The sequence below is a fragment of the Ambystoma mexicanum genome, chromosome 1p (assembly GCF_040938575.1).
Source record: "Ambystoma mexicanum isolate Mex_15411 chromosome 1p, UKY_AmexF1_1, whole genome shotgun sequence".
Taxonomy (NCBI): domain Eukaryota; kingdom Metazoa; phylum Chordata; class Amphibia; order Caudata; family Ambystomatidae; genus Ambystoma; species Ambystoma mexicanum.
In genome coordinates this window covers 1063070007-1063094720 of record NC_090921.1, presented here as the reverse complement: position 1 = coordinate 1063094720, position 24714 = coordinate 1063070007, and positions in this window count along the sequence as shown.

The window sequence follows — 24714 nt, the reverse complement described above, 5'->3', positions numbered from 1 at the left end:
ACAGTCCATTCGTGCCAACAAGCTCCAGGGACACAGAACGCAGAGGGAACCACAGGCGCACTTAAAACCCCATTGCTATCCGGACAGGCGAGCCAGGGGTGACGCTGTGGGCGCCTATAATAATTACTGCCACACAATATGCCGGTGCGGGTGGGAGTGATACATGGTTCCTCGCTGTTATGGTGGAACCACATAAAGCACGCAAGGCATCCAAGACCTGGCAAGCAAAAAGGCCCAATGGACACCTACACTAGCAGCCAAGGCCAAACCACTGCAGCCGAGCTACATTCGGAACCCACGGTTTTGGGAGAACATGACGGAGGGGAGCATGAAGACAAACTTGCAGCGCTGGTGCAAAATGGGTTCTTTGCAGTAAATGTGAAACTGGATGAAATAGTGGCTACCATAGGGTCCATGAGGGCCAGGATAGATAAAGAAAGCGCACGTGTCATGGAAACTGAAAATAGGATAAGCGCTAACGAGGACACTATTGCTTACCACAGTCAAGACATCTCTCAAATTAAAGAAATGATGAGCAAGCTGCAAAACAAGTGCGAGGACCTCGAATCCCAATCGAGGAGGAACAACGTGCGAGTAGTCGGCATAGCGTAATCCTTTGGAAACAAATCAGATGGAGAAACAACTAGAAGGCCTGTTCAAATCCCTATTTGGTCCTGATGCGTTCTCTGCCCATTTCCTGGTTGAAAGAGCACATCGCACATTGGCGCCGGTGCCCAAACCTGGTTCACCACCACGTACAATAATCGCACGTCTCCTGAATTACAGAGACAGAGACACAATCCTTCGCCTGGCAAGAGAGGCTGGTACGCTACAGTTTGAGGAAAACCATATACATATATATCCAGACTTCTTCTCAACTGTTCAGGCCAGTTAAGAAACTCCTGAAAGCTCGACAGATCACATACGCCTTAATGTTCCCGGCCAGGATGAGGATTCAGCATGCAGGAAGAGCACACTTTTTTGAAAATCCGACTGAAGCTTTAGCCTACATAGAATCTTCTATACCCCTTCCTCCCAGAGAGGGTTGACCCGCGCAGAACAACAGACCCCGTCCGGCAGATTGAGGTCTCGTACTGGCTGCGCATATGGCTTGGCGGAGGGACTCTTCTTTGACCCATAACGAAGCTGGCGGCTTGTTGGGCGACCCCGTGTTGGAGGGAATGGTGGAGCGGTGAGACCCGGAGTTGGCGGTCGTATGGAGCAACATGACTACCACTGGAATACTCCACAAGTTGGATTGGAACCATCGTCAAGTTGGGGGTGATGATGAGGGAGGGACGGTGGGGGGAGGGTGTGCAATGTTGTGTTGTTGTTGTTGTTGGCATATGGACTCTTGTACCGAAACAGTTACTGGACCCCATGATATGGAGCCCAGTCCAGAATGGGACATGAAGGAAATAAGTTGTTTGGTATTGGTTAAATTAGTGGTTACACAGATGCTACCACCACCCACAATATGCATATGTTATGGTATCACGATACAAGATACAGGCAGAACATTGCCCCATGCAACACCAGCGACGGACTAAAGGTTAAACTGCTATCGTGGAATGTAAGAGGTCTGAATAATCGATTGAAAACTAAAAAAGTTTGCAACTATATCTCTAGACACTCCCCCCAAATTGTTATGCTGCAAAAAACACACACAATAGATACGAATAATGTGCACATAATTCCCAAATGGGGCAAGCTGCGGTTTCACACCAATTACTCATCACAATCCAGGGGGGTCACTACTCTTATTCATCCTGGCATTGGGTTCAAACTGTTAGGCCAGAAAATTGACCAGCTCGGCAGATATGTATTGGTTTGGGGTGAGATTGCTGGTAAGGAGATGTTATTGGTTAACACGTATGGTCCGATTGTTGATGATCCTACTTTTTACATGGATATGTATCAATTAATTGTGTCAATTAATGTTACTACAATAATATGGGGGAAAGGGGTTTCAACTTGGCCATGGATCCCGAGCTGGACAAATCCAGCGATGTTGTCTGAGCTCCTGCCAAAGCTGCTGTCACTCTCAAACACATTCTATCACAGCTTTCCATTGTTGACACCTGGCGCTTGCTGCACCCGGAGAATAGGGGATACACATACTACTCCTCGGTCCATGACTCTGAGTCTAGGATCGACTATTGGTTTATCTCCCCAGTTGTGGTTGCGATGCTGAAAACATGCAAAATATTACCCCGTACATTTTCTTATCATTCCCCTGTTGCGATGGTTGTTGATTCCCCTGGGACAATTAAAATATGGAGGATGCCGGGAAGAATGCTGGGAGACCCTGGGGTAGTGGAGGAATTGCACATAGAAATTGCAGAATCTTTTACAAATAACATTGGATCTGTCGACGGTATGCCACGGTGTGGGAATCCTTTAAGACTTGGACCAGGGGCACTTTGATATCCAAATCCATTGGTCTCCTTAAGGGGGTTCGAACTTAACTGACCGACACTGGACGCAAATTGGGGGGACTCAAAAAAACCTACACACACACACACAAGACAAGGCAATACTGGCTGAAATCCAGACTCAACTGCCAAAATACAACTCGTTGGCCGCCAGAGAAGTGAGCTATATGGTGGCCCCGGTCCGCGCCCGCAGATATGGGGAAGGGAACAAGGCGGGGAGAACACTGTCCATCCTACTCAAACAAGATAGGCAACCCAACCAGATTACCAGTATACAAACATCACAAGGGGAGGATCTTCTGGATAAGAGGGGGATCAATAGCGAATTCACTAAATTCTGCTTGGAACTATATAGTAACAAAGATACTAAAACAGAATCTGAAATTAAATCCTACATGGAGGCACTCTCCATGCCTAAACTACCTGAGGAGGCCCAGCTGGCAATGGAACAGCCTGTGGCCGCTGAGGAAATTGCTGAGGCGATTAAAGCATTGGCGTCGGGTAAGGCTCCAGGGTCGGATGGATTGGGGGCCGAATTCTATAAAGAGTTCCGTGAGGAGCTGGTGCCAGTGTACCTGCAGGTCTTGGAGGAAGCTCTCCAGAGCAACATACTGCCACCGACAATGAGGGAGGCTGTAATAACCGTCCTCCCTAAGCCTCAGCGACCCCCCCAAGACATAACTTCCTATAGGCCCCTTTCCTTTATAAATACCGATGCCAAGATATTTGCAAAAATACTTGCCACTCGGCTTCTCCGAGCGGTCCTGACATTTGTCCATCCATACCAAAACAGATTTATTCCCACAAGATCTACCGCCCTTAATCTCCACAGGATTTTCTGCATCACGGCGCAGATAGATCCTGGAAGAAGCCCAGTGGCCATATCCCTAGACGATGAAAAGGCCTTCGACTCTGTGTCGTGGGTTTACCTGTTGGCAGTTCTGGAGGCATTTGGGATAGGCCCTAATTTTATTAGATATGTGAAGCTGCTATACACGGAACCTGGTGCTAGGGTGTTGACAAACATATCCACCTCTGAAATATTCCTTCTGGGTAGAGGTACTAGGCAGGGGTGCCCATTCTCGCCTCTACTATTCGCGCTCACGATAGAACCAATGGCAATCGCGATTAGACTTAGACACTCAGATAAAGGAATAAACCTGAAGGGCGCAACCCAACTGATCTCCCTATATGCGGATGATATGCTCTTTTATGTGCGGGAACCAGAGAAAAACATCACACCCATAATGTCGGAAATCAAGGAATTCTCAGTCCACTCTGGATACACTATAAACAATAGTAAATCAGAGATATTCCCACTTACACCAGCAGCCAAATGTCCTGTTTCCCGTTGTCGCCTTAAATGGTTCGACCAGACTATCAGATACCTGGGGGTTCTTGTCTCCAGGGACAGACATACATTGTACACAGACAACCATGAAAGCACTCTGCACACATTAAATACCAAACTACTGATGTGGGGACGCCTCCCGATCTCATTGTATGGAAGAGTCGCAGTCCTTAAGATGATAGTTTTACCCAAATTACTATACCTTTTCGTGAATATCCCTATATGGCCGGGACGCCCCTTCTTTGATAGGCTCCGTACAATGGCGGTAACCTTCCTCTGGAATTGGAACACTGCTAGAATGGGGTGGGGAAAAATGATTGCACCATACTCCTCCGGCGGCATAGCGGCGCCTGATTTCGAGTTGTATTATTATGTTGCCCAGACTCAATTTGTGAAATACTGGTACGATGACATTAATTATCCACCCCATACATGGATAGAAGAACACACCACGCATCCAGCGAACATTCAGTCTGTAATTTCTGATACACGCTCCAGAGATACATGTTATTATAACCCAGTGAGCTGCACCGTCGGAGCATGGAAGGCTATATTCAAAAGACTGGGCGTGAAAAACCCTTATAACCCAGAAGTTTCCCTATGGAAGTACCCGGGTATACCACCAACACACGACAACAGTCTGCGAGAGGCTTGGGATCTTAATGGGGAAATGAAACTAGGTGACATGTCATTGAGGGGAAATTTGCATCTTTAAAAGACGTCCTGTGGGCATTCGGTAGGGGGCCACTTAGAACACTCCAATGCTACCGCATGAGCCTGTCCCACATCCTTGTATACAGCTGGCAACTGCCAAAGACAACCTGGGAATTTCCAAGCTATACATGGTGGTCCAGGTACATACCCCTACGACGAATCTAGTCAAAGACAAATGGGAAAGAGACCTGCAGACCCCTATTGATGAAAAACAATGGGAAAGATACTGTCGCTCACCAAGAGGGTGTCCTTAAATGCTTGTCTGCGATGAATCCAGTTTAAAATCTTAGACAGGTTACACTATACCCCGGCTAAAATAGCCAAATTCATGATGAATGAGCTGGGTAAATGCCCTAAATGCAGAGCGCCCCAGGCTGTAGCATTACATATGTACTGGGAGTGCCCGGTGTTGAGGGCCTTCTGGAGGTAGGCGGCTGAGATGCTAGAAGAAATTACACAGGTTCCCCCGGTACTGGCCCCGCAGAAATACCTATTTGGCGATATAGGCAAGTGCTCCGAAAAGATCAGGAGATTATTTAACATATCATGTGCGGTGGCCAAAAAATGCATCTTGCAAAACTGGAAAAGTACTGGACCACCTACCATGAAAAATGTCCTTCGGGAACTAACATATGTAAGCGAATCGGAGGAGCAATTTGTCCTCACCCGGCCAGCTGCACCCAGATCCAAGGATATATGGGGCCCCTTCAGAATGTACTTGTGTGACATGATTTCTGACGATGATGAGAAAGATTAAGCTGCAACATTCAAATGTGATATGTATTGTATAACTGTTGTAACTATGAACATGAGGGATAAGTGCTGTGTATCTTTTGTGACCACTGATAATAATAATAAAAAGAAGTTTAAAAATAAGAGATACTCCAGGCATCTCCAGATTTGCTCTATGTTATGTTTGTGAATCTGAATTAGGGAGTCAGAGGCAAATCAGACATGGTCAGGGTATATCCTTATTTGCTCCAGTGGAAACCTTTGAATTGAGCCAAATATCTCTTGCACAGAGCAAAAGCGCATTAAACCCACATCTAAAATGGTGACATATGGTATCCTGATTAATACCTACATTTATAAATATGTATATTTTTTTATGAAGGTGTGTTCTTTTTTCTGGAAGTAAGCATCAAGTGACATGAAAATAGCAAAGCGTGTGCTACATAAGACCCAATACCATAACCACCCTAGAGATTTGGTTATTCGTCTGTGTTCATTCTTAGAAGAGGGACTCCTGCAATGTTGGCAAATTCGGAATGTTTTGGGTTTTGCCCTAAGTTAGAAGGGTAATCCAGGCATGGACCCCTTGCTCTCTAATTAATGAGGCACAGCCTAAGATCACTGATGATACCCAACACATCAGAAATCCATGGCTGGGGTTGCTGTTGGCTCTCTTATTCAGAGGAGAATTGTCTAATATTTAGTGCTGATCCATCCTTGTGGGTGTGACCAGACTGATAAACAAATGTATATTTCCCCTCTGGGAAAGTTGCATTGGCCTAAATCATGGTTATAGACCCTCCAGAGTGGGTTTTATGCCAGAGAGCAGGCTAATTGGTCATGTTCCTTCTCGGTAGAAAGGATCCCACAATTTTGCAAAACAGCCTTTGCTGACAGCAGCTCGACCAGAGGAAAAACACAGCTAGCTTCAAACGGGGATATAGGGCCTCATCACAAGTTGGGCTGTAGCCCTTAAATGCAGTGGTAACAGTATTACCGCAACATTTAAGGGCTGGCCCTATCGCGAGTTGGGCGCTAAATCGGCTGTTTTACCTCCAGCTTTATTCTGGAGGTGAAAATCCCTGTTTTCAGCTGTATTACAGCCGGCTGTATTAGCCCGCAGTATTAGCACTGAAAATTCCCCATTGGATCCAATGGACCCAATCAGGAATGGGGATTTACCATTAAGGCCCAACCCGTGATCCGGTGGTAATACCACCGGACCGGTCGGTGCTAGGGCTATTACAGTTGGCGGTATTACAGCCGGGAATACAGCCCAACTCGTGATGAGGGAATACAGCCCAACTCGTGATGAGGCCCATAGTGTTTAATTATGGTTGAAAGTACAAGGGGAGCTGCAGAAACATAGACATCCCCGAAGGTGGCTCTCTAAAGGGTGCTGATGTTCTGATAGACATTGTATGGGACCAGAGGGCCGGGCTGCAGAGTCTATAATGGTGGTTATTATTTTCTATGTTTGATAATTATTGGGTATGTGCTCACTTTATCGAATGTTCAAGGGCCAGGACAAAAAATGAAAAATTGCCTTTGTGCTCGCAGAAGAAACCGAGAAACAAATCATGTTTTCAAATCTGATTTGATCAGGTTTGTACACTTGTCTCTGAGCAAATCACGTTATTAAAACCTAGAATTACCAAATACATTTTTTCTGATATAAGGTTAAATTTCTGAAATGGACAGTCAGGTGCACTCTTATGGCACTCTTGAAATATCAAATTGCAACAATTATGGTTCTTGGCTGCTTTCCATTAAATTAAACACCTTAGGAATGAGCATAGATATGCATACTGGACAAATATATATATATATGTAGTAACAGGGCTGCATCCTTGAAGCACTAAATACATAATGCACACTTGGCTTGGTGCTCATTAAATTTTTTGCAGCTCTCCCCCTAGCATAAGTGTTTGCTACCATAAACCATCTACACTAATTTGGACAGCTCCAGGATTTAGATTTGATTTGGTTCGGAGGAGAACTTGTTGAAATGGTTGCAACATCTACCATTCCAGGGTCGCCTTCCCTTCATTTCCAAAGGCAATGTTGCTTTTACCATATATGAGTTTTTCTGGACATGAGAGCCTCACAGACCTTCAGAATGTATTGCATGCCCAGTCCAAAATGCACAGACATCTGTAGAGAATTATGCATATCGAATAATCTCAGAAAACCAGTAGATGCCACTGTTAGGGAGATTTATCATGTTGATGCTTCATCCCCTCTCCTAGTGAGACAACCATCACTTTTTGCTGGACCTTTTTCTTTCTACCCTGAATGGGGGGCCATTTATTTAATTGTGCTAACATTGTAAACTGACTCTTTTCAACATCTTAGAATGTGCATTTCTACTTATCACTTCCAGTACATATAGAAATCATAATAGGAATGTTGACATGTCTTACTGAGCAAAGCATATTATTAAAACCTAGAATCACCAAATAGAAATGTTTCCTATATAAGGTTATCATTCTGAAAATGACAGTCAGGTACACTCCTATGTCACTCTTTTGAAATACCAAATCGCACCAATTAGGAGTCTTGGCTGCTTAAGATTCTTATTTGCTCTGTGCTTTGGAATTCTGTGTTTAACATTTGCATCCCCCAGCACCTTATGTGCAGTATTTCTTCGGGTTCTCCTTGGAGATTCCGTTACTTTCCTCAAGTAGCTACTGTTCTTAAGGACAGAGGGATACTTTGTATCCTTCCTAAAACATCATCCTGTGCAAGATTAGCACACACCACCTTATGTGGATTGCTAAGGGGATAATTAGTATCCCCTTGTCTCTGCTCCTGTGACCTTTAATAGTGTCACCTATGTTCTAACACGGTGGCTCATTTCTTTTTTTGATATTTCTTGTGTGGTTGTCTTTTGTTAGCCCTTTTTCTACCATTCTCAGAGGGGGAGGTCTGTGTGGGTGTTTTTGTCAAGTACGTGGTCATGATGGATCCTGACCTCGAGGTTGGGATGCTTCACTTCGGAATCTTCATCTGTCCTCCAGTGTTTCTTACTGGTGCAATTATGGACCTCCTCGCATTTGCGGATGAGAAAAACATGGTGGCACGCATGCACAGGGTTCCACCCTGTCCACTGTGCCTCGTGGGGGAACGTTGCCTTGCCAACCTGCTGGCAGTTCACCGGCTAACTCCCACATGCATCCTCCAGCTGGGACATAGCCACCAGATGAGTAGCCCTGGGCCGCTGTGGTGAGGAGCCCAAGGTCTAACTGTTTTGCCTTTGGCAGGAACCTTTGGGTGTTCCTGCATAGGCTCCAGTGTGTAGGCGAAGCAGGAATTGGGGGAGGAGATGTTCACTTCCCTTCCCTTTGTCTGCCAGAGTGCCTGAATGGAGCCAATTCCCACTGGAGGGCTGGCAGTCCTGATTGGACATCTCACGACATCCTGTGCATTTCCAGAACTGCAGACAGCGAATACTGGGAGACCTCTGACCCATTTGCAGGGCAGCATCTTTGTGAGGCCGAATCCATCCAGAACTTTGGTGAGCTCAAGTTGCACCTCCAGAGGCACAATCCCACTCATCTAAGTCCCTTCACCAGAGTGCAGGACCTCAGAATCGATGTAGATCGACCGGGCGAGTATACCTTTTATTTGTTGGTGCTGAGGAAAAGGCACCATAAACCGCAGACCGAACAAGGAAACTGAAGAAATCTGTGCCAAGGGTCCACTCTCTATTTGTAATTTAACATTTACAGTGTAAGAGTTTCTTTGGTCTATTGTATTTACTGGGTTCAGTGTACTTACCTGCAGCTCACATCTTCCTCCTGTGTTAAGCCTGGCTCCTGTGCCATTGTACCATGATCCTTCTGGTAGCAGAGTGTTATACTAAGATTTGGGGACCTGCATGCCAAGGGATAGCTTTATAAAGTCTTACCTCAAGTGGACTTTTGGAAATGCACCTAACAGCCACTGACAGATACATTATGTATACCTAGCACTAACCATTTATGGTTTGCATAACAACTTTAAACTCTTGCATTGACTAAACCTGCCATTTATAATTAACACTTCTGTAGTTAATAAGAGTAGTTATTAATAGCGGTTTTTGAGTCAAGTTATTTAAATGCATTAGAATGGTGCCAATATGGACACAAGAAGACATCTCCTACAATAAATCTGAAAACAAATACATAACGTAATACATTGAAACTGTTAATTTAGCTAATTGCATAAATGAGCAAATCTGCATTCAATAAATAGTTTTGAATGACCACTGAGGTCACATGTTGCCACACAAGGAGCTCTGGGTAGCAGTCCATGGGTCTGGGAACGTTGAGACTGATTGTAGTCTGGGGCATTGGGATGAATTTTGCACTTGGCAATGACGATTCAGAATGGCCCTTGGGTGCATGGGTATTGACAGGCAGTACAGGGTAAAGAAGAATGTATCCGATTTATCAGGGGCATTATTGCATTAACGCCTGTGAGTGGGCGTGATGCCTTATGTTTCTGTGTCTACCAATCAATTGCATTTCAAAGTTGGCCAACATTATCGCCTTTGCAATCAGCAGTATAATGTTAGAAAGATAATTAAATATGTAATACCTTCTTTCAGTAGATGAATATGATTGTGTAGGTGGATGGATGGATGAGTGGGGGAAAATGGTTGTATGACTGCTTGATGGATAAACGAGTTGTTGAGTATGACTATAGAGGTGCATGGAGGAGTAGAGATATATGGTTGTACTGGTGGAATAATATGGTTTTGTGATTGGAATGCTAAGCCTGTGTTGGTAGACGTATTAATGGGTGAATAAGTGTAATGTTTACCTCTGGGGCCCTGCAGGAGTGCCTGGTCCGGTCTGTCGGCGGTTTCAGGTCCGGTCTGTCGACGATCACCTGCCCCCTTGCCGTTGGCCCAAAACACTCCTTTCCCTCTGCTCACTGCAGGTTATTACCCAGTGGTCAGAGAGTTGGGAGTGGTCCGGATTAATGGCTGGATCCTGGGGCACACCGTGCTACTGGATCTCTGTTTAGTTCTCTGGGTAAGTAAAAAGTCAATCCCAGTTTGTTCACTGGGTAGACAGTGTTGCAATCCTAGCCCAGTTCCTTCACTGGACGACAGTGACTCAGACCAGCTGTATCACACCAGGTTGCCTTGTTGCCTTGAGTTCCTTATGGGCACAGCTCGCACTGGTTAATGTCCTGGAACCAGCAATGGTAAGTAAGCGGTGTGCCAGCGTACTGTTTTATGGGCCGAGGCACGCATTTTGTTTTAAAGTTCAGTTTAGGAATATTCTTATGTTGGTTTTATCCCCTTCTAGGACCGCTCTGCTGAAGCTACAGAGAACCGGAACCTTGCAGCTGAAGGTAGATGGCAAGAGCGGACCAAGGTGAGTGCTGTGTGGAAGGGGGTTGGAAGGGTGGTGTGGAGTGTATGTTCTCACCCTCCTTGTTGTTGTTGATCTTGTAGGTGCTGCGGGAGTCCCGGGAATGCGGCAGAAGGATATGCTGACGGCCGTGGTGGAGCCCGCGGTGAAGGTGGGGTCGAAGAGAGAATCCAAAAGCTGCTCCTGATGACGCCGAGCTGCTTCAGAAGAGCTGCGGTGGAATCCGGACGAGTTTGAACACTCCCGCGATGGAATTCAGGTAAGGTCGTGTGCTGGAAGCTGGTCTGCTGGAAGCGCTGGTATCGTGAAGCTGGATGCACGTGGGGGACTGGCAGGAAGAGTCGGTGACAGGCAAGCGTCATGCTGATCCCCAGCCGAAGAAAATGCTAAGCACTGGATGTGGCCTAGGGCGGGGTTTATATACCCTGGGCCCACCCAGCACCACTAGACCACCAAGGGCTCTTGAATAACAGGCTCTTCGGAGCCATGTTGTGTACAGTTAAGCATCCAAACCTGGGGGTCATTTTGGTAGGGGCAGCTGCCAGGGAATAGCTGTTCTTGCGCCACTCGGCTACCTTCTTCGACCAGCTTCCACCAACACTACCAGGGGGAATCATGACAGCAATCCCCCTCAAGACCCCCCAAGGAAAGCCATTCCCAGACCTGGATGATCTGGATGTTCACAATGATATCGAGCCAGGAGACTTGGTGCATGTATGTGACTTGCTGGTTCCCAGGTCCGATCCAGGTCCCCATATCCCTTCCAGTCCACCAGATAGAGTTTTCTTCGAACTACCTTGGAATCCAAGATGCTTTTAACTTTGTACTCCTCTTCTCCCTGTACCATTATGGGAGGAGGTCGTCTCAGAGTATTGCGGGTGCCAGGGTACACAGGTTTCAATAACGAGACATGGAATACCGGATGTATACGAAGCGCAGGTATAAGCACCAGTTCCATACCCACAGGATTGACAATGTTCTTTATGGGATATGGTACCACGTACTTGGGGTTTAATTTTTTAGGCCCTTTCAACAGAATGGGCCTCATTACGACCCTGGCGGAGTGGGTCTACGCCAGCGGTATTCGCGGCGGACCCGTCCGCCCTACTACGAGTTCCTGTAGCGCCATGGCGCCGTTTTCCGCCTGGTTTTACCAGGCGGAGAAAACCATGGCGCTACGGGACCTCGTTGTTAATTACGCCACCGTATTTTACGGTGGCGTAATTAACTCCTTCCTCACTCCCATTATACCCTATGGGGCGAAAATGGGAATGGGGAAGGGCAGAATGGGGATTGGGGATTTACCGCCCCGCCAAGGTCGGCATGGGGCGGTAAATCCGCCAACCCCCATGGCGGTATCAGCAGCTTTCCGCCGTGCTCGATGGTGCATATTGCACCACGAACTCCGCCAGGGTCGTAATGAGGCCCAATGTATTTTGTGGATAACCACACTTTGTCTCTGATGTGATACCGGGGTTTTCTTGTCTGTGAAATGCCTATGGGTGGTTTTCGTCTCCAGGAGGTTTTGAGTGGCCCTCCTTAGAGTCTCTTTAATGGTGGCGTGCAGGGTACTAACAGCTGGCATATCCAAGGGTGCCGGTGGGTCCAGGGTTGACGTTCGTGGGTCTCACCCATGTAAAAAGAAGAAATGTGAAACACATCTGCCCACAGCAGTTCTACCCAATTCAGATCCGTCTGGGCAAGCATACACCGAAGATACTGCTCGAGCGTTCGGTTTGTCTCTCTGTCTCTCCGTCAGTCTGTCGGTGGTGGCTGGTGGACAGACAGACCTGGATTTTGCTTTGGTGCAGCAGGCTCTCCAGAACTTGGATACAAACTGACTTCCTCGGTCTGATATTACTGCTGAAGGAAAGCCGTGTAGCCTGAAAAAGTTGGTGAGGAAAATTTGTGCTAATGTTCAAGCATTGGGTATGCCCTTCAACGTGGTAAAGTGTGCCATTTTGGTCAGAAGATCGGCCACTACCGAGATGGTGGTATAGCCTCCACATGAGGGCAGCTCCGTGATTAAATCTAATGAGATGGTGTGTCATGGGGCCAGCGGGACTGATAATGGCCGAAGCAATCCCTGTGGTCTAGTTCTTGGGATTTTGTTCCTTGCACAGATGTCGCAGGATTTTACATGTTGCACTATGTCTTTCTGCCATGTTGGCCACCAGAAATGCTGCTCAACCTTTGCCATGGTTTTTGCTATACCGGGATGTCCTGCTGTTAGTGCATCGTGATAGGTATGCATAACCTGCTCTTGCATTGCGGGAAGAGGTAGGCAGAGACGATTCCGGTAGTAAGGAAGGTCATCGAATACAGTTTGTTGTGATCCTTGTGAAACCCAGGTACGAACTTGCGCCGGACTCATAGTACTTTGATTTTGTCTTGTAGTTTTTCCAGTGCAGTCAGGTGGTTACCAGTAATTCCTACTATTTTCTCTTCTGGTATAATGGGCAGCGGAGTAGGACCTGCATAAGCGTCCTCTTTTTCTGTGCTCCAGCCAATCCTTAATAGCGCAGCCGCCTTTCCATTTTTTACCCCAGGGCGATAGCTGGCGGTGAAGTCATAGTCCGAAAAGAATAGGGCCCATCGTAGATGCCGTGGCGTTTGGGCTCTGGCCGTCCGTAGAAATTGCAGATTGCGATGGTCGGTAAGTACCGTGACTGGGTGACGTGCCCCCAAGAGATGGTATCGCCATTCTTTGAACGCTGCTTTTATGGCGAGTAGTTCTTTGTCAGTTACCGCATAATTAAGTTCTACCGGATTGAACTTTCGAGACCAAAAGGCCACTGGGTGTAACTGGTTGGTGTTAAGATCCTTTTGGGAGAGTACCGCCCCATGGCCACTTTGGAAGCATCCGTTTCTACCAAGAACTGGAGTTCTGTATTAGGATGCCTGAGTATGGGTGTGGTGGTAAAACATTGTTTCAACTACTGGAAGGCCTCTTCGGCTTCGGTAGTCCATGCGAAAGTGCGTTTTTTGCAGAATAACGATGTTATGGGATGGACAATCTCAGCAGAGTCAGCGATGAATCTCCTATAAAAGTTAGCAAAGCCTAGGAAACAATGGACTGTCTTGATTGAAGTGGGCGAAGGCCATTGTAGTATTGCTTCCACCTTGTGGTTGTCCATTTGAATGCCCTGGGGGCTGAGTATGTACCCAAGGAACTCCACTGTGGTCACATGAAAAGCACATTTTTCGTTTTTTGCGAATAGATGGTGCTGGCATAGCTTTCTAGGACTGCTCGTACGTGGTGCACATGCTTCTCCACAGAGTCTGAGTAGATCAAGATGTCATCTATATACACCATAGCACAGACATCAAGTAGTTCTCTTAACACATCAGTCATGAAATATTGAAATGCAGCTGGTGCATTGCACAGTCCAAAGGGCATGACTGTGTACTCATACAGACCAAACTTGGTGCGGAAGGCCGTCTTCCATTCGTCCAAGGCCTTCACGCGAACCAAATGGTAGGCTCCTCTAAGGTCAAATTTTGTATAAATCTTTGCCTCCTTCACTTGGTCTAGTAGCACGGGAATCAGGGGCAAGGGATACCGGTTCTTTATGGTGATTTTGTTGAGCCATCTATAGTCTATGCAGGTTCTGAGGTCCCCCTCCTTCTTGGGGACAAAGGAGAGGGCTGATGAAACAGGAGACTTGGAAGGCCGGATAAACCCATTGGCTAGATACTGATCCAGGTATTCCCATAGATGCTGGTTCTCCTTTTCAGTAAGGGCATAAACACGGCTACAAGGGAGTTGTGCACCTGGAACCAAGTCAATCTGACAATCATAGGCCCTATGGGGCGGTAAAGTATTAGCTTGCTCCTTCCTTGTGAAAAATGTCTTGGAAATCTTCATACTCTGGAGGCAGCTGGCCGGTGACTCCTAGTACAGTTCCTGGTGATGTTGTTACTGGTCCCGGGGTTTTGTTTACCTTGATTGAAGAAGGGTAGCAGGTTCGCCTGCATTCGGCTGAGAATGCCACACAATGAGTGCAACAATCAATGGCTGGATTATAACACACCAACCAGGGCATTCCCAGGATTAGTTGGAATTGGGGAGCGTTGATGAGGTCGAAAACAAATTGTTCCTGATGGCCGTCATGGCATAACAATACAACTGTTCCAGTACATTGGGTCACTGGCCTGGATGACAACTGCGTCCCATCCACGGACAAGATAAGGTCGGTACTTTCACCTTTATGAATGGGCACACCTATGCGCCTGGCCACTGGGATGTCCATGTAGTTACCTACTGCCCCACAGTCGATGTACGCTCCCAGGGCGTGCATCCGTTGTGGCTGCTCAGGGCATAATAGGATAACTGGTGTTGTAAGATGTAAGACCGCGGACGTCTCTCCTTTTCCCGACAAGCCGGTCTCTACTCTTGTCGAGCCATGCAGTTTCCCGGTGGCTCTTGCGATTCTGAATGTGGTTTCATTGACTCCTAGTGGTCTCCGGGGTGCTTTATTTGGGCACTCCTTTAGGAAATGTCCAGCTTTTCCACAGTATAAACATAACTGTTGTTTCCTGCGTCGCTCTCTTTCTTCCTTGGTTAACGGGCCTCTTATACTTCCCAATTGCATTGGTTCAGGCATGTTCTCGGTGGTCCGTGGTATTTCCCGGGGTCGTATGTACAGAGGTCGGTTTTCAAAACAGGATCGGTCAGACTTCCTTTCTTGTAAACGATGGTCTAACTGGACTACTAGGTCTATGTAATCCAAACAGCGTTCCGGTGGGTTCACCACTTCTGCTAGAACGTCTTCCAACTCACTTCGCAGTCCTCTGTAGAACAAGGTAGTCCGTTTGTCTTCGGGCCAGTTGGTCTCGGCCACCAGCCGATTAAATGTGGTTATGTACCCTAGCAAATCCTGAGACCCTTGTCGAAGGGCTAAGAACTCCACATCCAAGGCATGTCCTCGGGTACGGCGAGAAAAAGCTTGTCCATTTCCTGTTGGAAGTTAACGAAGTAATGTAGAACAGGGTCACCCCGATCGACTAGTGGTACAGACCAGCTGGCGGCATGTGCACCGAGGAAAGACAGGACGAAGGCCACATTGGTTTGGTCCGTCGGAAACGCCCTGGGCGGCATAAGAAATGGAGCCGACACTGGATCATGAAGACACCATACTTAAGGGTGTCTCATAAACCTTTCTGGTGGGGCCAAAGGGACGGTGACAGGAGTGGTCACCTGTATTTGGGATGCTGCCGCTGCTGCTCCATCAGCTGGACCAGGCAATGGGGTCTGTCCAGCTTCAGTTCTGGTAAGGCGTTTTGCCAGTTCTTCCATTCTCTCCCTGTCCACAACCAGCTCTTTTCTCATAGCATTAGTCTCTGCGCGGGCAGCATGCACCTCGGCTAGTAACTCGCCCAGCAAGGCAGCTAGCTGATCCACTTCTGAAGCCATGGCACTCGGGCAGAGCAGTAACGTGCGCTTAGCGTTCTGTAACGCTTACCTGTGGGGCCCTGCAGGAGTGCCTGGTCCGGTCTGTCGGCAGTTTCAGGTCCAGTATGTCGACAATCACCTGCCCCCTTGCAGTTGGCCCAAAACACTCCTTTCCCTCTGCTCACTGCAGGTTATTACCCAGTGGTCAGAGAGTTGGTAGTGGTCCGGATTAATGGCTGGATCCTGGGGCACACCGTGCTACTGGATCTCTGTTTAGTTCTCCGGGTAAGTAAAAAGTCAATCCCAGTTCCTTCACTGGGTAGACGGTGTTGCAATCCTAGCCCAGTTCCTTCACTGGACCATGGTGACTTAGACCAGCTGGAGAACACCAGGTTGCCTTGTTGCCTTGAGTTCCTTATGGGCACAGCTTGCACTGTTTAATGTCCTGGAACCAGCAATGGTAAGTAAGCGGTGTGCCAGCGTACCATTTTATGGGCAGAGGCACGCGTTTTGTTTTAAAGTTCAGTTCAGGAATATTCTAATGTTGGTCTTATCCCCTTCTAGGACCGCACTGCTGAAGCTACAGAGAACTGGGACCTTGCAGCTGAAGGTAGATGGCAAGAGCGGACCAAGATGAGTGCTGAGTGGAAGGGGGTTGGAAGGGTGGTGTGGAGTGTCTGTTCTCACCCTCCTTGTTGTTGTTTATCTTGTAGGTGCTGTGGGAGTCCCGGGATGCGGCAGAAGGATATGCTGATGGCCGCGGTGGAGCACGCGATGAAGGCGGGGTCGAAGAGAGAATCCCAAAGCTGCTCCTGATGATGCCAAGCCGGTTCAGAAGAGCCGCGGTGGAATCCGGACGAGTTCGCACACTCCCGCGATGGAATTCAGGTAATGCCGTGAAAGGCAAGCGTCACGCTGACCCCCAGCCGAAGAAAACGCTAAGCCCTGGGCCCACCCAGCACCACTAGACCACCAAGGACTCTTGAATAACAGGCTCTTCGGGGGCCATGTTGTGTACAGTTAAGCATCCAAACCTGGGGGCCATTTTGGCAGGGAATAGCTGTTCTTGCGCCACTCGGCTCCCTTCTTCGACCTGCTGCCACCAACAGTACCGGGGGGGATCATGACAGCATGACCGCATCATTGGATGGATCAATGAGTGGGTGAATATTACTATATGAATGAGTGGAAAATGATGACTGTATGCTTTTATGGGTGAATGGACTAGGGGGTGAACATGGTTACATGAATGGATTGGTGGATGGATGGAGGAGCTGGTGAATATGGTTGTGTGGATGGATGGATTTGGTGGAGAATATGGTTGAATGGGTGAATAAATGGATGAGTGGACGAATATGGATGTATGGATGGACGAGTGCATGACAAGTGGGTAAATGTAGGTGGCTGGATGACTGAATCTATATGGCTGTGTGGGGGCGATCCTGGAAGGACTTGGCATGCAAACCTGAAATGCAATGCCATTTTACTATCCTACGTGTGTTGAAAATAGTAATACTCCATTTAATGAATGATTTTGGCAATACTTAAGTGTTTTGCAGCTGCTTATAGAATATAGAGTCATTATCATGACAATGCTGCTGCAGCTTTCAAAGCCGGGATAGCGGTGATGCCCCATGTGCACTGTGCATAACAAAATAAGAACTGCTTTATGTCGTCACACAAACACTGCAAGATGATTTTTAGCCTACACCAACTAAAAAGATTTAAAAAGGGAACAATATATACATTATCATGATTGCAACAATCAGATGGACATCTTTTTTCCACTGAATTAATATATCACAGAGGTCATTTTTTCTGTAGCCGGCAGCCACAGTATGAGATGTAGATTAAGCAAAAAATAATCCTACCCATCACAATGACCAGTCTATGGGATATCAAAATATACATTCAATTACTCTGAAAGCCTGCAATTGCTGCATGTTCATCGAGTGTGTTGCATAATGAGCTCCATACACATGTCTGTATGAGTTCAGACGTTTTCTCATACTGCATTACAACACCCCTGTATCCCGAAGCCCATGTTTCTGGGTGGAAAAAAAAAACATTAAGGACATGGGATTGTCTGAAATCTCTGATTTTAGGAGTCTCAGTTCATATAGTGTTGAGAATTGAACTTCTTTAGTAATAATTCTTTATTTCCAAGTTGTCTTTGTTCATGATCTTGACAATGTACTTTCGTCTTACTTTCTTGGAGATGGTGAGAACATCTTTATTCCAGGCATGACTTCTTAGCCCTAGGTCCACTTTATTATTTCTTCTTTTCCTTTGCAATAACTCTTTTTCCTTTTGGTCTGCCCAAGTCTCTGATCTGAAAGGAAGCTCCTTTTATTTGACCGAGAGAGTGGAAGAAAGGCTGGTTTAGTATAGATCATGGTATGATATGATTGGTTATTTATAACACGCTTAATAACCAGAGGTTTCTAAGTGTGGACCGTGGATCGAATCTGTGTTGCACCTTGTCATCTTGCTTCCAAGGTGAGCACGTTGCCCCTGAGCTATCCTCCCGAGACATTAGATTCCATGGAAACATTGAATATATATATTTGCTTCCTACTCGCCATTTTACCTATTTATTTATTTTCCAGCATACTTTTAATATAACAATCCAAGCATTCTACTTTTCCACAAATCTTCTTACTTGCCATTCCAACAAAAGATTCCAGTTGACTGTTCCCTCTGGTTATATTCGCATGTTATTCATAGGCCACCTTAACTATGGGTTCAAATGTTTCCTCCAGTTGTCTAAGAGCTGATTAGTTATTCATTAACCAGCATGTTTCTGTCTGACACCCTTTTAGTATTTCTATTTTGTAGGCGACCAGAGAGATCTCATCTATCATTTCAAAGGTTCCTTATCATGAAGGCAGAAACTCCTTTAAACGGTTATACAGGTATTTGTATTTGTATTTGTATTTTGTTTATTTATATAGCGCGCCGGGCCCAAGGGCGTCTGGGCGCATATTTTAGGAGGCAAAGTTACGATTACATACATGGAAAATAGAAGACTCTACCAGCTTACAGTAAACATGCGGGTAGGACTACGCTATGACAAAAATATATACAATATAAAATACAAAAGAGCATGTACAGACAGTTCCTCTAACAATTAACAGCATAAAAATATAGAAAGGAACACATGAAAGTATAGGCACAGGAAGATAAGTTATCTGCTTACAAGAGATATATGCAATGAGGATTACAAGCGCACATGCCCTTGATATAGCTGATCTAATCACTGAGGCGAACTTGGACTTTATTGCAATAACCGAAAGCTGGCTACACAAGGCAGCAGGACCATCACTTATGCTAGCCATCCCTGACGGTTATACTATATGTAGGCAAGACCGAGAGGGCAACCGCGGAGGCGGAATTGCCATCATTTCCAAATCGAGTCTCTCGCTAAGACTAGCCCCTGACCAAATTCTACAATCTTGTGAAGCCCTCACTGCAAAACTCCTCATAAACAATAATCCAACCCTAACCATTCACCTAATCTATAGACCTCCAGGTCCGCTTGGGACTTTCGAAGAGGATCTGCACAAACTACTAACCTTCAATGCCAAAACCACCTCACAATCGCTGGTACTAGGGGATTTTAACCTAGGATTTAATGACCAAGCAGATGCGCACGCCGTGACCATTGCCCACGTTATTAACTCCCTAGGATTCTCCCAAAAAGTCAACAACCCAACCCATACGAAAGGCAGAACACTAGACTGGGTCGCTGACTCAAACTTCACAGCAGTTATCTCATCCATCTCGGCATTATCTTGGACTGACCATTCACTAGTGTCCTTCAACCTCCTTACCTCCCGACCATCCTCTACAGTCGTACCCATGGCACTTCCATGCCCAACAAGAAATGAAAAGAACATGACAATAGACAATGTCATACCCGCTATTCTTCCAACATTAAATGCACTGCCTGACAACCTAGACCCCAGCATATTAGTGCATGAGTATAACAAAATCATGACAGATACTATGGACAAAATTGCCCCACTTAAAATGCGTACAAGCAAACCTAAAGCCCATCTAAATAAATAGTTTACTTCTGAACTCATGGCCCTACGCCTCACCAAGAGAAAATATGAATTTAACTGGAAACAATGCCCAACTGCTGAGAACAAGGCCAACCTAACATCTATTTCCCGACAATACAAATATGCAGTTTGTCTGGCTAAGAGGAATTCATACAATGATCGTATCTCCAACGCTAATTCAAGCATGAAGGAACTCTTCTCCATACTGAAGGAACTTGAGTCACCCATTGCCATACCAGACACCTGTACCAAAGATCAGACCTGGTGCACAGATATCCAACATGCTCTAATCAACAAAATTAACACCCTCCAAAATAAAATTCAACTGAAAAAAGATTTGCTTAACCTTCCCACTCTGCCTCCACCCAAGGCTACCAACAAGCCCCAGTCTAGCAAATTCTCTTTCACCAAAACCACCACACTAGAGATAGAAAAAATCATCCTCACCCTCAAACCATCGAATTGCAAAGGTGACATCTGCCCAGCACAGCTAATAAAAGACGCTGCCAGAGATTTATCACCGTTTATTTCCAAACTTGTCAACGCATCCTTCGCCACAGGCATCATCCCAGCTAATTTAAAACAATCCTGGGTGCTCCCGTTGCTCAAAAATCAAACTCTTGACCCTCTCATCCCGACTAACTACCGTCCAATCACCACAGTTCCATTTCTGTTGAAAATCCTGGACAAAGTGGCCTATATACAGATTCAAAAATACCTTGAACTGCATAAACTACTTGGATCTAGACAATCTGACTTCCACCCACTACATGGAACGGAAACAGCCCTTATCGACCAAAAGACCCAAATAGACGTATTGAGAGATCAAGGCAAGACAGCCCTCCTCCTCCTACTAGATCTCTCAGCTGCATTTGACCTTGTAGACCACAAGGTCCTCTGCAGACACTTGGACTCTGCTGCTCACTTCTCCACCCAAGCTATCAGTTGGATAGAATCCTTTCTGAGTGAGAGAACTATGAGAGTTTTTTCCCCAACGGCAGCAGCAGACCCCATACCCATCACCTGTGGAGTCCCTCAGGGATCTTGCGTCTCCCCGACTTTATACAACATATTCACCAAACCTCTGTTCGATGATCTGGACAATCTTGGTATCACCTACACCAACTATGCAGATGATACACAGATTCTCCTCCCACTTTCTGGGGATCATAGTAGGGACAGGGAGTTGGTGAACAGAGTGTACCTTATCATTCAGGCATGGATGGCTACTCATGGTCTCTGCCTGAACGATGATAAGACAGAGTTGATCATTCTGGGTACACAAGCCAATATTAACAAATTGGGCCCGGACTACTCAGCTTTCAACATAGATGGAAATGTTATCAAAGTCTCAAGGGAAGTAAAAACACTCGGTTTCTACCTCGATTCTACCTTGTCCTTCACTAAACAGGTCTACTCCCTAGCTTCTGCTACTGCCTACACCTGTAAATTGATAAGAGCAGGCAAGACCTTCCTGTCCAATACTAGCTGTCTAACCTTGGCTAGAGCCTTAATACTTTCCCGACTCGACTACTGTAATGCCCTATACAGTGGTGCCAATAAAGCCATCACCCAAAGACTCCAAACACTACAAAACAATGCTCTTAGAGCTGCATTAGGCATAAAGAAGAGGGAGCATATCTCCTCTATTAGGCGGCAACACAAATGGCTATCCACGGACAATAAAATCCACCTAAAGATGATCTCCTTGACCCATAAGGCCCTAAATAATGCTGCTCCTAGTTACTTGACAGACAAAATAAAAAGAAAAACATCTACTAGACCCATGAGACTCGCCAATTCCAATTGCCTGGTAGTACCCAGATTTAGACTTGCCAAAATCGGTGGCGCAAGCTTCCCTGTGAGAGCTGCCAACTTGTGGAACGCTCTGCCACCCAACCTAAGAGTAGACCAACCCTTCCCACACTTCAGAAGGAACTTCATAAAACACATTAACACTAACAATGACTAGACACCTGTAATGAACCTTCACAAGTGTAGCCCTACTTAATGTACTCAGATGTGTGCAACCCTATGTTTATAACTGCTAACTCTGTATATTGCTAACTGTACATTCATGTAAATACTGCAACCGGTAACTGTACATTCTTGTAATATTGTAATACGTAATATTGTAATCTTATTCATGTAGATTTGTAACATTGTAAGCCTTGCATATACTTGCTGCTGCGCCCGGTAACCCATGGGTCTGGAGCGCATTATAAATAAATAAACAAACAAACATGTGAACTATACACCAGAGTGCTAAGGTGGGTGACAGAGTGGCAGTATCTGTTGTATAACGTCAAATATCTCATATGTTTTGTGCTGAGAGCCACACTTTGGTTTTGCTCTTAAAGGATTGGAAGGAAGGCTCAGCTCTGATAGCATTAAGAGGGTATTCCAGAGCTTAGAGGCCGAGACCGGGAAGCTAGCTCAGTCATCTTCTTCACGCTCCCTTTTGAGGTATGGGGTTCGCAGTATGTCTTCATATTGACCACAGACTTGTCCTGGTTTTTCTGGGCACATGTCAATGCATGTTGCAGGTGCTTTCAACAATTTTCAACTTATACACAAGTCAGAGGCATTCCTCAATGTCGGCTCCTGTTTTTGGTACAACAGATGCTGAGGTAATACCATTTTCCTACCAGTTATGAGTTCAAAAGGGAACATTCGGTGGGCGAAGTAAGGTGGAACTAAGAGCCATTACAACCTGTGGCAATCATTAGTCCCAACTGGGTCCAGAATCCAACACAAACTTCTTTCAAATTCCCCCAGTTCTCTTATTCTATTGGTCTACCCCCTGCTATTTATTTATGTATTTATTGGACATTTGTATGGCGCCTACACACAAGTAGTTTCCTTTTACTCACAGTGTTTCCCACATCTTAGTCATTACTTCATTGGTAAATTGATTACTAGGACTGCCCTCGATCCTTTGAGGTAGGCAAAAACTAGAAAAGATGTGGTTGATCAATACATTGGCAGCACTCTTTGCCTTACAATTTGGGCCTAAGAGATATTACATCCACTTTGTAAATAGGCAAGTAACGGTTAACATATTCTTGTAACCCCAGATGGAATGAATAATAGGTCCCTTGTGGTCAATCTGTAAATCGGACACCAATAATGTAATCCGTATAATCTGTAGAGGGGCCAGTTCAATGGAAGAACCTGTTTTCAACTGTACACATACCACATTCATATGTTTAAATCGTGACCCATGTGTAGCCAAGAAACAACCTCATGTAGGAAGTCCAAAATCTTTTTAATTCCAGGTGACCAGCTGTATCTGCATCATGGGTGTGGCTACATTGTACTTCATAATGTTGTGGGTACTACGCACTGGTCAGAACCAGATTGGGGTTTCCGAAGCAACAATCCATCTTGAATTTGAAACGTCTTCTGAAGTTTCATTAATACTTTGAAATATTACTTCCACAGGTAATCTTGTTCAGATTGGAGAACATATTTTGGATCCTCTAGATATTGAAACCATCTGTGGATCTTCTTTTTTTTAGCAGTAATTAAATCAATATCCAGAGCATCTCAACACCATAAAATGGTGAAAAGTTCACTTTCAGCAGGAAAAGGTGATTGGGTCACTGCTGGTATTTTTATTTCTCCAGGAGGTGTCCCATATCAAGGGATTCCACATGTTGTTGAGATCTGGTTTTGGATAATTGATCTTTCAGATCATTTCCTGTTTTGGCAGCACCCTCGCTTTTAGAGTGAGGTTTAATAGATTTAAAAAATATCATCATATTGTTTGATGTCACCAAATCCTACATGGTTTGGATCAGTTTTCCATGTTTTCAGGCTTTGTTGTCAGTTCACAAAATACCCCTGCCTTTCCAATGTAAAGTGTTACACACATTATTTTTGGGCATAATCTGATTAGGTAGGTATCACCAGTACCTGGAGTGGATCACTTTCGGCAGTGAAAATGGCATGACATATGTCATTAGATCTGCCACCTCACAACTCCAGGGATCAATTTCATAATCAGCTGAGGGCTCAGGGATGTCATTCACCCAAGCATGTCCAATGCCAGATACTAATTCCTCCTTGTTATTTTCTGTGATATGGTAAGAACACCTATCCATATACATTGTGGGCATCCCATTACAGGTGTTTTGTTCATGCACCTATTGAGGAAAAGCTAGGTCTGCTTCCATATTGTCCGTTCTTTTACTATCATCATATTCTCAACATGTATCATTAACACAGACATGTAGATCTGCTAATACTTTAACCAGCTTTTTTTATTTTGCTAATGTCTGATTTCTATAGGATACCCTTGAAAAGACAGAAACCAGGAAGTAATCCTTGAATTAGAAGAATTCCAAGTCCCTACATGGTCGCTCTGCAAATATTGCAGAGATTGGGGGGAGGTTTCATTTATAATATGCGCCACTTTGATCAACAGACCATCATTTTTCATTACCAATACTGGTGCCAGGAGTGATTTTACCCATTCATTAACTCTGACAGGTGATAATGTCTTCCATGCATATGAAATTATCTTATCAAACAGGTCATGCATCTGATACAAGGCCACAGTTAAACAAGTGTCCATTTACCAGGAAAACATTTTTTATTGGGCTAAGCTAAGCAGGGAGCATGGGAAATACATTGTTCAGTTGTTTGACAT